Source organism: Dermacentor variabilis, chromosome 5, assembly GCF_050947875.1.
Source record: "Dermacentor variabilis isolate Ectoservices chromosome 5, ASM5094787v1, whole genome shotgun sequence".
NCBI classification, from domain to species: domain Eukaryota; kingdom Metazoa; phylum Arthropoda; class Arachnida; order Ixodida; family Ixodidae; genus Dermacentor; species Dermacentor variabilis.
In genome coordinates this window covers 20071606-20086203 of record NC_134572.1, presented here as the reverse complement: position 1 = coordinate 20086203, position 14598 = coordinate 20071606, and the positions used below count along the sequence as shown (strand labels likewise).

General features: G+C 45.3%; 1 protein-coding gene across 7 annotated transcripts in view; it reads left to right on the top strand.

Moving 5' to 3' along the window:
* Window positions 1-14598, top strand: part of LOC142582334 (irregular chiasm C-roughest protein-like) — a 940430-nt gene that overhangs the window by 430838 nt on the left and 494994 nt on the right. The gene's annotated exons all lie outside the window — the stretch shown is intronic.

The window sequence follows — 14598 nt, the reverse complement described above, 5'->3', positions numbered from 1 at the left end:
GAGAGATTAGACCATTAGGGGGCCTTGTAACGCTCGCCGGAGCAGTGGAAGGGCATTTTCTGTTCGCCGCACCGTAGTAAAGTGGCGCGGCTTTCTTAATCTACGTATCGCGCGTGCTTGCTGCAGGAGAAGCGAGGAAGTGAGATAGAAAAGAAAGTACACGTCAGCCGAACTTTTCAAAGTGCTTATAAGTCGCTGAAATGGTGGCATGGTGCCGATGAGGAAGCACGGTTTGTGCTTCGTGAGCTCTTATTAGCTGTTCTATTGGCTATTCCAGCAAAATGCGTCCGGCGCTACAAATAGCGTTGCTCTCACTAGTTAGTTACAATAATACTTGTAGCTAGCGAACTGATAGGGAGCTATGAGATCTGGAATCTTGGCATACGGTTAGTATTATACCACATAGTAAAGCATGTGTCACGCCTGTCCATGGCTGCGCGACTTCCTGCTTTTAGAAATGAATGGCAAACTACGTTGTTTAACTGCATGTTCTTTGACGCAGAAAGGAAGTAAATAATAAAATATTTTTACAGTGTAATAATACCTCGGGAAATTGGCGGCTTCAAATCTTCTACAAACGCGCAAACATTAAATTCATCAAATAAATGCAATTTCTAGGGCATTCTTTTTAAGATGCATGATAGTTACAGTCATTGCGCAGTATTTCATCCATTGCATAAATTCGATAAAAAAGGGGAGTAGAGTTATCTAGGAAAAGTTTTAAAATGTTGCTTTTTTTACTTAATGACCAAGAACTAGTCAAGCTCTAAAATGCAGAAATGTCACACCGTTATCACCTGCTACATGCACAAATGACGGCAGTTAACGCCAGAATTCATTTGAAAGCTACTGTGTTTGACTTCGACCCTGCAAATTATGTGGTGCCCGACTACGTTTACGCCTCCGATTCTGAGTTCTCATAGTCAGGAAAAATTTAACATGCCTTTCTTCCTTTTTTAGATGTTGTTTTCAGTTAGTCGCCGCTTTTAACGTCACATGGCCGTTTACTTTCGGTGGTATCACAGGCGGGTAACGAAAGATAGTAAAGATAAGGACTGACCTATATTATGAACCACTAAAAAATACCTGAAAGCATGTTTACGCAGTGCATGCTCACATAATAGTACAAGTTGACATAAACGCGCACTACTGGTACTGAGATCATTCAAAATAGATCGTCTTTCAAAGATACTGCGTCAGTCAATATCTATCCGCAAGCCACGAAGAGCTCTGGCAGCGTGCATTCATTTTATTGGGCACCATCAGTGGCCCGAAGCCTTCTCCACAGTTAAAGGACGCCTAACCAGCCGTTTCAAACGGCTGTGCAAGGTCTCTCGCAGGCAGCCTTTGAGTAAAAACGAGTTTGAACAGCTGAATTAAAAAAAAAATAAGAACAGGAGATTAAGAGCGACAGACAAGGACGCCGCTTTCTGTCTCCCTTAGTCCTTTGTTTCTTTAGTTGAGCTGTTCAAACTTGTCTTAGCTATGAACCAACTAGCTCAGTTAATTGCTAATCTATGGGGAGAGAGAGAGAGAGACAGAGAAAAGGATGCATAGAAAGGCAGGAAGGTTAACCAGAGGCAGTTCCGGTTGACCCCTGCACATGGGGGAAGGGTTAAGGGGGATAAAAAGAGAAAGACAGTGGACGGGGGACATAGAGAGAAAGAGATGATCTACACAGGCACCTGGGATGTTGGAGTAGGTGCAATCTGCGGATGACCTCTTACCGACTATATGTAGGAAGAAAGTGTGTCGGCCACCTTCCTGCGAAGTCGATGTATGAGCGTATCAAAGGTGTGATCAATGCATTGGTATGTTCTGAAGCACAAAAACGGTTCAATCCTGAATGGGAGAGATGAATTTCCTGGCAGTCAAATCATGTGTCTTTACTCAGTTTTTTGTAGGGTAGATAAATACAAAGACGCAGTTTCGCCCGAAAGGCCAAACATTGATTGCGGCAGCAAATTATTAAATAGCTATACGAAGTAAGGATAGTAGTTTTATCACTCGTATAAACTTGTAAACATTCGCTTACTAAATTAAGCAACATGGTGACATGTGCGCTCAAGCAAACATGAACGCATCTCACTCGATGACCGCGGAAACTCGCTGTCAAAAGCGCTGGGTGAGGAAGTGCGGCAGCACCAGCTAGCGAATTTACCTTCGTGCTGTCTCTCGCTTCAGTGCGAACAAAGCGGCGAGAACACAGCGCACACTAAGCTATCAGCACTCGTCGAACTCTGCCCCCCCCCCCCCTCCTGCAGATCGATTTCGAGACAGGGCTGGCGCAGCCGTGCTCGGCCGCGCCATATGCAGTTGCCGCCGGAGTAGAGCGCCTCCCCCCTCCATTCTGGTGCCTTGTGCGCGATAGAAGACGGCGCGCTTGCTTCCCGCCTTCCTCCCTTGTGCGCGCAAGTTCGAGCCACCATCGTCGGCTTACCCAAGCACGCTTTCACTCGCACATACAACATACGCTACGCGGCCACGATGTTGTCGCCTTGTACTTGATACAGAACATTACGGCAATGACGACCTCGGTAATGGGCATTGAATGTCCGTCTAATTGCTGTCGAAATAAAAAAAAAACGCTTGGCATTAGATATTGAATATACAATAGAGGACAAAGCAGCCAAATTACGTCCAGCAGTCGCCAATCTGCCTGCGACCTCATTTCGTTCAGTATACCAACATGGCCCGGAAACCATTGAAAGCAGATTTCATGGCGAACCAGAGAGCAATCTGCGCCGCCCATATCGCATTTAGTGGTTGATTTTATTTTGAAAGCGAAGCTTTTATTTGCGACCTTGCCGGGTTTTGGAACCGCGGGGGCTGCGGCCTGCCTGTTTTCTTGCCGAACAGGAAAACCAATCACGGCGGAGCGCGCGCCGATGCACCGCTGTGTTCCTTTCACCACCACCAAATGGCGCTCGCCTCCAGGCATCCGCGGCAGCGGCGGTGCCAGCCATGCGGGGAAAAGGAATAACTATGGGGCACCTGAGCAGCAACGCTTATGACGTGTAAGTGCGAGAGGATTACTTGTCGCTGAGTGTGTCGCTGAGTTATATCGCTGAGTTTATTGTTGGGGCGAAATGTTGCGGAGTTTAGTGCTGCTGTGTTATGTTTCCGAATGCAGTGTTGCTGCTTATGAGGTTGCAACAACTCTAGACGACAAACCGGTCGTATTGCCATCTCTCAGCCGAGTTTTGTTTGCGTAGTTCTCATTAGTGTTTCATGCACATTGCCTTGAGTGTTCGATCTCGATGACGCCATTTCTCAGCACGATGACGCCACTTTGCCGAGAGCGAAGGAGTTTCAGATATTCCAGAGTAGAGTGGAAAGACTAAAATAAATATGAAACACATATGGCTCAGTTGCGCAAAGCGACCGTGATCAACATTGCATCAGCTTTTGCCGCACAGATCGCGCAGACGTTTTCTAACTACCTGGCTAACGTTAGCTGGAACTGCATGTATAGTTGGAGACTAAAACGTCAGCTACTGCTCCTCGTGCTTCATAGAATCATGCAAGCTGAGTTCCGTTTTTGTTTGTTCGCCAACATTGGCACTTACCACCTGGAGCGGATAGGCTAAGGAGCGGTGGCGTGAGCATGTCTGCTGGCTTCGTGTTTTGAGCGTCAAAGTCTTTCCGTTCGCGACATCAAGAACTGTGAATTAGAAATAGAGTGAAAGGGAAAAGGAACGACTGTCAGCTCCAGGGGGGTTGACTTAGCGCTTGTGCACAGTTTGCAAGACCGTGTTTCTCGGATAGCGGTGTCATGTGCGGCTTTGGTTGTCTTGCTCGTTTGTTTGGCATAGAAAGCTCGAGAATGCTTTTAGCTTGAAAGTCATGCTGTCCGTGCAAGAGTGCAGACTGTTGCTGTGGAGCATATATGAAAAGCCATTCCGCTTCGTACGCTGCCCGCGCAGTACCAGCCAAACCTATCAGCGCTTTTCACCTAAAGAAAACAGAACGAATGGGTCAGAGCGCGTTTTTCTGACACTTAAATCTATTGTTTGGTCACGGCTTTCCGTGAAATTGGAATTGCCGACGTTGTACATACATTGTTCCTGCCACTATCTGCTCCTTTTTATCTCTATCGACTTCAACCTTCCCCCTGATGTAAAAGAGAAAGAGATAGAGAAGGGAGGAAGGAAGGGCGGCGAGGTTAACTAGACTGAATCCAGTTTGCAACCCTACACGTGAGAAGGGAGAGTGAAAGAGAGAGCGAGAAAGAGAGAAAACATGAGTCTATGACAATTTCGCATGCACTAAGTGAGGTGCAGGATGTCTATAGTGGGGCACACAAGTCTGTTGCCTTCAGGTAGCGAAGAAGCGCTCGAAGTGCTTTCTGGGCTAATGAACTGTGAGGCCGGGCTCCCAAGATCTTTGCTTCTCTAGATGGCCTATCACCCAGTCTATTCAAGGCACACTAGATAGTCTGACGTTGGTTATCAAAGCGAGAACAGTGGCACGGTAGATGACTGATGGTCTCTACACACTTGCACTTAGCACACATTGGTGAGTCCGTCATTCCAATATGATAGCTGTAGGAGTGATTGAACGCTACTCCTACCCACAGCCGACACAGCAACGACACGTGACGTGAAATGTTTGCTGGTATTTTTAATTTCAGTGATGGGTCGAGCTTATATAAACGAAAGTTAGAGTTCTGCAGTAACTGAACGTGATGGTACGAGCGAGACTGCGAAGCTCTCTTGCAGCGTCTACTCTCGACAAAGGTATAAGGAGTGTCGGTGCTCCAGCCTGAGCACGTCGGGCAGCGTCATCGGCGAGGTGATTACCAACGATGCCACAATGTCCCGGCAGCCACTGAAAGATTATATCATGTCATCGTTCTGAAGCGCAATGGCAAATTTCGTTGATTTGGTGCGCCAGCTGTTCATAATTACCAGGTCGCAAATCTCGCAAGCTCTGGAGAGCTGCTTTCGAATAACAAAATATTGCCAACTTAATAGGCCTTTTTTTAATGTATTAAAGAGCAGCGCGAAGAGCGGCCAGTTCTGAACCTGTAGATGTCGTTACGTGTGAAGGTTTAAACTTGATGACGACCGATTGAGATAGTATAACAATAGCTTTCCGTAACCGAAGCGTCCTTGTAAATATGAATTCGGTTAGCGTACGAACAATGCAAAAGTTCCAATGTGATCTGCTTGAGAGCCGCGGTGGTCAGGCTAGCTTTCTTCACTATTCCTGGAACAGCAAGGTACACATGAGGCTTTTTCAAGCACCACAGAGGGGATGGCGGTCTTGTTGCGGGCGAGTGCCTCAATGGCAAAGAGTGCTGGTTAGCCGCAAATGATCTGGAAAGCGCTGCCTTGGTTCTTTTCTCAGGCAAGCGAGCGAAATGGTGTTTAGGGACTCTAGATACAGACGAACATACGCCCTGAGTGCATCGATAGCTATATAGGTCATTATTTTCTGGTCTCTCGCGGTGGCAATTGTTTCTATGGTTGTATCACGTCGAGGTAGCCCCGGACATGTTCGGAGGGCTTGGGCTTGAATGTTCTTTAGGACATGGATGTTAGTTTTGTTAGCATTGCACAGCACTGGTGTGCTATATCGTAGGTATCCTAGGAAGAGCGCCCTATATAGTTGAAGCATAGATGCCACGGATGTGCCCCACGTTTTACCGAAAAGAACCTCAGTATATGGGAGATAGACGTAAGCCTCTTCTTCAAGCATGAGATGTAGGGGCTCCGTGAAAATTCTCTATCGATAAAAACGCTCAGGAATCAGTGACATTTTCCGTAAGAAATTGTTTGGTGGTCAATAGAAAAGGGGTACCAGGTCATGGGCTTCTGGGTAAAAGGGACTAAGGCCCACTTCTCGGTCGAAATGCTCAGGCCTGATCACGCAGGTACGATGATGTGAGGGTCACTGCTTTTTGCAGCCATGCACACACCTGTAGAAGTGTAACTGCCTACGCCCATACGCATATGTCGTCAGCATATATGGAAAGGTTGACTGTATGTGGTAGGACGTCGGCAAGTCCAAGGATTGCAAGGTTGAACAAAGTGAGCACCTTTTTTCCCTCTTTCTCCATTCTAAACGTCCTGCGTTTGCTCCTTATATACCGCGTTTGGTAAAGTTAAGCCGATAGAGATGTGTCTTGCTTGTTCAGGTTAAATATGGTGGAACCAGTATGGGCACATCAACATCCTAACACGGGATAAAGTTTATAAAGGCCTTTCTACGTGTGTAGTGTATAGAAAGCCGCCAAAGACGAAAGGGCGCTGCGGATCTTTCAATATGCTAGAAACCTAATTATGCTGCTCAATGTGCTGCTAAAATGCAGGGCTCTATGAAATTTTCTGCGGCAACTGCACACTTGAACAGTGCACGTAGCAATGCTGGACATCGATATCCAGGTTTAGAATCTATTTCATTGTAAAGTATTGTTTGTGACAGTGTGTTTCGTCATGTAACAATGCTAAGAATATACGGTCAAAGGGGTCCGGAAGCCACAAGATCTCGCGTTAGTTCGCCTGGTTTTGACTTTCTTTCGTCAGATAGAACATTTAATAATGAAAGAGATAAAAAAGCCCCTACTCTGTTTATTCCTAGGGCACACACATCGGCCGCTAACAACACAAAGTCAACAAGTTCTGTGAGCTCAAGAGCGCAGAAAGCTCCAGCTCAAATGCACGGAACTTTCCGAGCGATATTCGAAGCAACGCTTCGGTCTTATGCGTATGCATCGTTTGTGGCTTTAGTTGAACCTCGCCACATAAAGAACTTCTATTCGACGAAAGTGTGTTCGTGAGAGAGACTATTGCTCGGTTACTTTAGAGGCTATGATAGTTACCACGTTTAACACATGATTTAGTGGCATTCGACCGCGGGCCCTTCAGCCTCAGGAAGATCGTAGGACCTTGGCCTACATATTTATTACAAAGACGAGCCTTACTGGCCTTGCAAAGATTCTCGGAAACTATTGAGTAGAGTGTTTATCTGTTATAAGTTTACTCTATGGGAAATATTTTGATCCGACTTTGGCCAATTCACACCTGGATTAAGGTACCTTCATTTGAATCTTCTCTGTGCTTATTTAGGTGCCCTGATTTTAATGTAGTTATGTATCCGGGCTTTGTGTGCACCTATGGGACTGGTCTTTGTGTAATTGTGATTTGGAGTTGAATTTTAATGTTAATGCGCTTAAGCTATTTGTTTCGTATCTCTATTTGAAAAGAAGTAGCCGGCGCAATTAAAGGCGAAATCATCTGCTAAGTACCCTATAGTAATTAAAAAATCTACCACGTGCTTTAGGCGTTGGACATCACATAGACAGCAACGCTCGAGCTGTGAAAGGTGTCAGACGAACCGAGAGAAAGAAACGCTCCTTAGAGACTGTGCTTGGGCGAGTCCTACGTCTTTCTATCCCAGTCTTTCATTCCGACAATAAAACTCCATCGAATTAACTTGCAGAAAGTATGCGACATTCACAAACACGGGGGATAACGTTCTCTGAAAAGCTCTCTTCATATCTTCGGCGCTGTCCAATATCGCTAATCCGCTTACCGAAGGCACGCAAAACTTGCATTCTCTCGGAAAAGAAGTAAAACAGAGACCTTTGGTTGCTTGTTGCTGCTGTTCTCGGAGAACGGTGCACGTGACATGAGCTTTCCACTTGCCGATTAAAAAATAGTTGACGGCTGGCTGATTCTTTGTCGTTATTAAGCATTAACGTACCTCATAGTAACATCAACGCGAGAGTGCGACGGGATGGCTGCCACCACTACACGCCTGCACTGGGGAAGTTGTAACGCTTAGTGAGTTCTGGAAAAATCAGTCTGTTGTCTGCCCTTTTGGGTCTCGAAAGTTGTAACATATGTGACGGACTGCATTATAAACGACGAGTGCGTCATTTGGCCGGGCTTATGCCGTTCGTGTTTTCACACTCGTCACAGCCACACTTCTCGAGGCGCTCTATCCCTTTATGTCCGCGCTGGTCGCGCCACCGAGTGCGTGAAGAGACGCGGTCGTGCTGCGGGTGCCACTCATGAAGATCACTCGGCGCCGTAAAATGCTGGCCCGAGCTCCTGACGGCCTCGCAATAGACGTTCGGCTCGTCGTCTGTGGCCGCTGGGGAGACGTACGTTCGTCGCCGTAAAGGCGCTCGGAAGCCAAGAGCCGGAAAAAAAGGGGGCGATCGCTGGGGGAGAAAAAAATAATAATAATAAATAAATAAATAAATAAATAAATAATAAAAAAGAGAGAGAGGGGGGAATTCGCTGAGAGTGGTTGTTTTCATCGCTGCAAAGTGTCCCTCTCTGCGAGACGCCAACTGGGAGCGGTGTGGCCAAGAAGACGAGAAGTGCTGTTTCTGTTGCGAAGAAAGAGCACGGGACAGCAACAGTGTTATATGGCTGGCTAAGCTGGTCGCACCGGAGAGCGTCGGGGCGATAGTTGGGAGAGCCGCGCTGGAGCACTAGCCGGAGACGTGTGCGGCCGTCTAAACGAACCTCGCGGCCAACGACGCTCGCGAACTGCGCCTCCTTTGGACGTGGCCCGAATCTGCCATCGGGTCTCCTAGGCCACCTCTTGTCGTTTTTCAGCTCACTCGTTTAGCACGTTTTCTCCGCGTTTCTTTATTTTATTTCTTTTGTTGTGTACATGTATACATTGTGCAAATGTACATATATTCTTTTGCTAATTCTACCGAACGACTTCTTATATTTCTTTCATTTCGGCCGAACTTCCCTCCTGAGACTTCAGAGCTTACCGCGTAAAAACTTTAGCCAGGCGAGCTTTCTGTCTTCTCTGCAACGTCGCCTCAATCACTTCAGTTAAAGCGTCGCTTCAGGCTGAACCAGCGACCTGCTGTGATAAGCTACCATTTTTTGTGATAGTGCGTTATTCAGGCCTGCTTCAAAAATTGTCTCTCCCCTGGCTTGTATTTTGTGTCTTGCTGTAGGCGATGGACTTCCCCTCGCGAAAGCTATTTGTAGACTCTAAGCTCTAAGCTGTCGTGATAGTGCTCTTATGGCATTTTGTTTCTTTTATTGTCGAATGCTGGCGTTTGTACGATGTGCCTTTTTTCTTTTACTGTGAAGAATGAAACATACGGTATTGTGCGCGTACAGGTTTTCATATAGTTTTTGCTTTTAGAAGCTTCGTTTAATAATGAATGACATAAAAAAATTATGATCTGCCATCGGTAACGACGATTCTTAGATGAGGGCATTCGGAAGAGGGCCGGAAGCACAGCTGTATTACTCAGACTGAGGCTTGTGGGCAAAGGTTGAGGCGGAATTATATTTTTTTCGGAATGGTTACATTAGGCAATGACCATTCTGCTCGGTTTCTTCGTGCACCTCAGAACTGTGCTTAGCGGAACCAACGCGGCATCCCATGACTGAAATAAGTTAGATTAGGGGACGAATACTGCTTCTGACCCACGAGCATTCAGCATATAGTTCACGAGATTTTTCATCAGCGAAACAGGGTTTTGTAAAACTGTTCTGCAGTTCCAAAGACGTACGAACAATTATTTTACCCCACTATGCTTCTGATTACTGGCGTAAGGGATTGAAATAAATGACACGTTCTCCAGCGTTTTCTGTCGGGGCGTTAGAAGTTTACTGGATGAAGCCTGCACAAGACCACACGGCAACTGTCAAAGCAAGGTCTTGCGCTTGAAATGTAAGTATCGGTTACATTGTGCTACTTTGTGGAGCTTATGTCTATATCAATTGAAATTAAATTTAAATTCTGGGGTTTTACTTGTTAGAAACCACGATATGATTATGAGGAACCCCGTAGGGGCGGATTCTGAATAAATTTTCACAACCTGGGATTCTCTAACGTGCACTCATGCACCGTACGCGGTTTTCTGGCATTTCACCTCTTTCTATTCCTCCTTTCCCGTCCCCCAGTGTAGGGTAGCTAATAAGGCGCTTTTCTGGTTAGCATCCCTGCTTTCTCTCCTTTTTTCCTCCTCACCTCATAGAGATGCGGCGGCCGCGGCCGGTATGTTATCCGGCGTTTACAGGCTTAACAGAGCAGTGCCAAAGCAACTACGCCAGAGCGATGGATCTCGATATTTCATATTGTCTACAAACATACGAGATAACTCTTCGAAGTGTATAATTTATTTCACGCGAACAGGTTGCCTCTTTTACTTACGATGGTATCTTTGCTGTTCGTGAAGCTCCTTGTCTGAAACCTTTTACGAGTCTCACTAAATTTCCCTTGTGGCAGTTAGACATAGTGTTTTCGGCAGTTAATGTAAACCTTTTGACGATTCCTTAATGTTCAATCACTCAACTATATGTCCAATCACGAATCAAGAAAATGCAAGTAGAAAAGTAATTAAAAGAACGCGAAGGTGGGCCCTGAAATCACGGAGGTAACAGCTGTCATTTTCCGAGTGCATGCCAGGTGGCGCTACAATACCGGGTCGGAGTCGGTTGAACTATATCGATACTGGAAACAGGCGATCAGGAAGGAAGCGTTTTATGATAACTCAAGAGGCAGTGCCCTACTCTTTGAAGCTAGGTCAGGATGTCCTGGAACGCGCAGCTATAAGAAGAAATTTAACGAAGAAGAAGACACATGTACAGTGTGCGGTAAATCTGTAGAAACAATAGGACACCTCATACTAAAATGTGATGGTATCCATCCCGATGTCGATGCGGGCACAGTCACGCTTCCTGAGGCCCTAGGGTTTAGACATATCAATAGTCATGTAAGTAAATATGCGGCGGAAGTTAGTAAAAAGCGATTGGAAGATTGGTGGCTCAAAAGCAACGAAGTGGCATATGGTTAAAAGTGTGGGAAGATATATTTAAATAAAGTGGCGGATTTTAATAACTTAGAACACAGTTAAACAAAAATAAAAAGCTGAGCATCGTGGCAACTACCATCAACCCGTTTCAAAGGGGACGCTCCTACCTTCCATCCATCCGTAGGAGAAAACACAAAGGATTCAGGAGGGCGAACAGCATATCTGCGCCTTGAGGATATATATATATATATATATATATATATATATATATATATATATATATATATATATATATATATATATATATATATATATATATATATGTTGATGATTGTATGTCAGAGGCTTGAACTTGCTATGGCCAGCTTTTTGAGTCGCAATTTATGCAACGTGTCTCTAGCTTTCCTCGCTACAGCACAGAAACGATTTTATTTGGTTCTTGAAATGGCCATTGCAAATTGGGGTTGATCTCCTCTTTATGTGCATGAAATGTCTAACCTAATTATTCTACGCTTCTGTCTTTATAACCTCTCTGCTCTAGAAATGTGTCGTTAACCTGGCTAAGCTACGGAGCTATTAAATGTATGTAAATAATTACACATGAAAGTGGACGGAGCGAAAGCGGTCGCCGCAGCTGAATCAGCAGACCGCATCACGGCCATACAAAGGTTGTCGGTTCGGCTTCGATCGGCGGCAAAGTTTTCTTCTTGTACGCTTTCATTATTGTTTTGCTTTCTTATTGGCATGAAGCCTATAGTAAAATTTACCTGTTAAGTTAGGCAATTGACTACACATGTCAACATCAACAAAAAAGGCAGTTACATGTTTTAAGCTTTCACTTGCCTTCTCTTACTAGTGGGAGCTCACGAAGACTCTCTTTTTTTTGTTTTTACTTTATGCCGTCTCTTCTTTTTTTTTTCAGCCTTCATTCACGTCACCCACTTAGCCAAGCACAGGGTAGCCAGCAGTCCGTCTATACACCTTGGCTCATCTCCCTGTCGCTCTATTTTTTGTGTCTCTTGGCTTTTACATGGTTGTTGCCTAAATAGAGGCCGTCGGTTCCCCTTATGCTTCTCGCTCATTTAATCATGGCAGTAATTGGACGAGCTGCCTTTTCTCGAATGCGCCGCAGGTGAACATTCTGCGCGAAGAGCAAAAGCGTCTGGTCGTGTAATATCGCCTGTCTCGCATAAAATCGATCGGCTGGTAGCATCATCCTCAAGGAGGACGGGAGGAGGGCTGCAAGAGGGGGAAAGAAGGATGCTTGAACAGGGCTACCCACTCCCCTGCCATTTCAGCTGTGAACGAAAGTCAGCGGCGTGGTCGGCCCGGTTTGGGCCGACGGGGGACCCATTGTAGGCTAAATGGCCGAGACGCTTTCGGCACATTACGTCGCAGTATCTCTCGCCTGGCTGGGCCCAGTTTCTCCGACGACGAACGGCCTGCCCAAATCTATAGAGGCTATTTCGTTCCACGGATGTCCGTCCTAGGTGATCATCGGTCGTCGGGGAGGAAAAAAAGAATGTCCTGGTGGTTGTAGCCGTCGGTTGTTTTTGAATTTGGTTCTTCTATCGCTCCGCTGATGTGTTTTTTTTTCTCGAAAATGGAAATATAAAAGTCTTCCTATCTAGAAAACAGAGGTTCCAATATGAAAGGAAATTGCGCAAGTTCAAATTAAGCTATTTCACCAGCAGGTATTTTTTTTCATAAAATGCGCTGCAGCTGCAAGATTCATTTTGTGCTTGACTGACCTGACACGCCACTGTAAAACGGGGTATTACAAGAGATATTTGAAGCTAGGCAACGACGGTGCATAAAACATTGATATGAGTACAAAATTATGTACATTGAAAAACGACCCTTAGATTTATGCAAGGAGGAAATGCATGCTTATTGTACGTTAAAAATTATTTTGAATGTGTCAGTAATGTTGAACAATGGCCTAAATACATATACGAAGATCGCGCACACGATAAGGTTCTACAGCACACTCAACAAATAGGCTCGGTGGTTACCCGTATTCGTTATTTGTTTTCTGTACTAAAGAATTCTGCGCAGTTCGGGGTGCTGATAGGGGTGAGCGGCCGTTATTCTGGGGAACGGTGCTTTTAATTAGAAAATGTTAACTACCAACTCATATAATTGTTACTGCTCATTTTTTTCCAAGCGAGACATGCCTGACGGCACACTTCTCGATATATGGAAACGTTAAGAAAAAACTTGGAATAAGCTAGATGAGGCCAAACAATGGACACACTGTAGCAGCGCGAGATTATACGTAGACCATGAGACACTGTGGTCTCGAAATATCTACAAACCATCGGATTGGTTGGATAGTAAGCTTCACCTGCCCAGACGTGCATGGAGCATGTTCTTCCTTTAAAGGCCAACTGCAAAATTTTTTCGCCGCGTAAGAAGCTTATAGCTTCAAATAACGTAGATGTATAGCGTCTCCGTGCATTTTCTTTTTTTGCTTAAAATGCGATTGGGTGCGTCCCGAGGGGCTCACAGAAGTAGACGTTTGTGATAGCGAAACTGAAAAAAAAAATAAAGAAAAGGACGCTGCCATTACCGCTCGCCTGAAGTGACGCACAACGGATCGCACGGCTCCTTGGCACGACCACCGAGATGAGGCGCCTACGGCTGCCCGCGGTGCGCTGAGAAATCTCGAAGGTGACGGTGACGTGCTGGGACTTGCGTCATATCGGGTAAACACCAGTTGCACGCGTCGTCTGCTTAGGTCCAAATTAAAGGACAATAACAAGCAAATTAGGCTATTACGAGCCCTGCAGCTTTGTTAGGATTGATTCTGTTGTATATCCTACTCAGAATATACAACAAATTTAACCAAAGGAATATTTCGTTGCAGTTGGCCTTTAAGGTAGAATTAAGGGGTGCAGCGTTCATGTATCAGCTCAGACTCTAGCTCTGTAGCTGTGATTCGCACTACCTTTTGTTTGATATGCATACTATTGTTTAAGTTATAGAGTATTGTTCTGTTTCATATAAGCTTAGAAGTGGGTAGAAATTGCATACGCATAAATTTTCCTTACAACATGGTTCTGTTATTCTGCGTAATTATTTATGGTAATGTGATCAAAATTGGGGTTAGTGGGATGTGTTCTTGTTGCTCTGAGCATAAACTTCTGTCTTAATTTGCGTTGTTTCATTTCGTAAGTTCGACGTTCTGTATTATCGCAGTGTTGTAAGTTACATAATTATCATAACTGACGGTTGAACAACAACCTGTGCAGGAGTCATTGTCAAGCCTTGAAGCCTCTAGCTCTTGTTCTGATTTCTGCAATTGAAGAATCGCTAAAGTTCAATATCAGACTTTGACCTGTGTGCCAACGACGCACTGCCACCTCTACGCTTCTTAGTCAAAGATGTTTCACGTGATCAAGAGTTTGCTTTCAAAGCGAAACAGGAGCTCGACATTGTATTTGCATCTGCACTTCGTTCACTGCTTTCCTGTACAATTCGCTCATAACAAAAGTACAGACTAAGACCGTTATACGTGCGCCGATTTTGCTAATATGTTTTTGTACGGCCTGGTTGCTGAGAGCGTCATTTATGCACACCGAATCAGTGGTCACGGGCGTTACTAATGAGTCAATTACATGCGCCGGCGAACTCGGATAGTTCGAGGTCAAGAACAACGAAAGAAGAGATGTGTGAGGGGAAATTAACCGGCTCATTTAATTCGCACATTAGAGTGAGGGCGGTCTTCGAGTGCTGAAAGAGTCGATCTGTTAGCGATATCCTCTTCTTGCACTGCGCTGCAAACTAGAAATAGAAGAATGTACACTTGGTGTTGGATGTTTCATCAACGCAAGCAGACTTGCAGACCG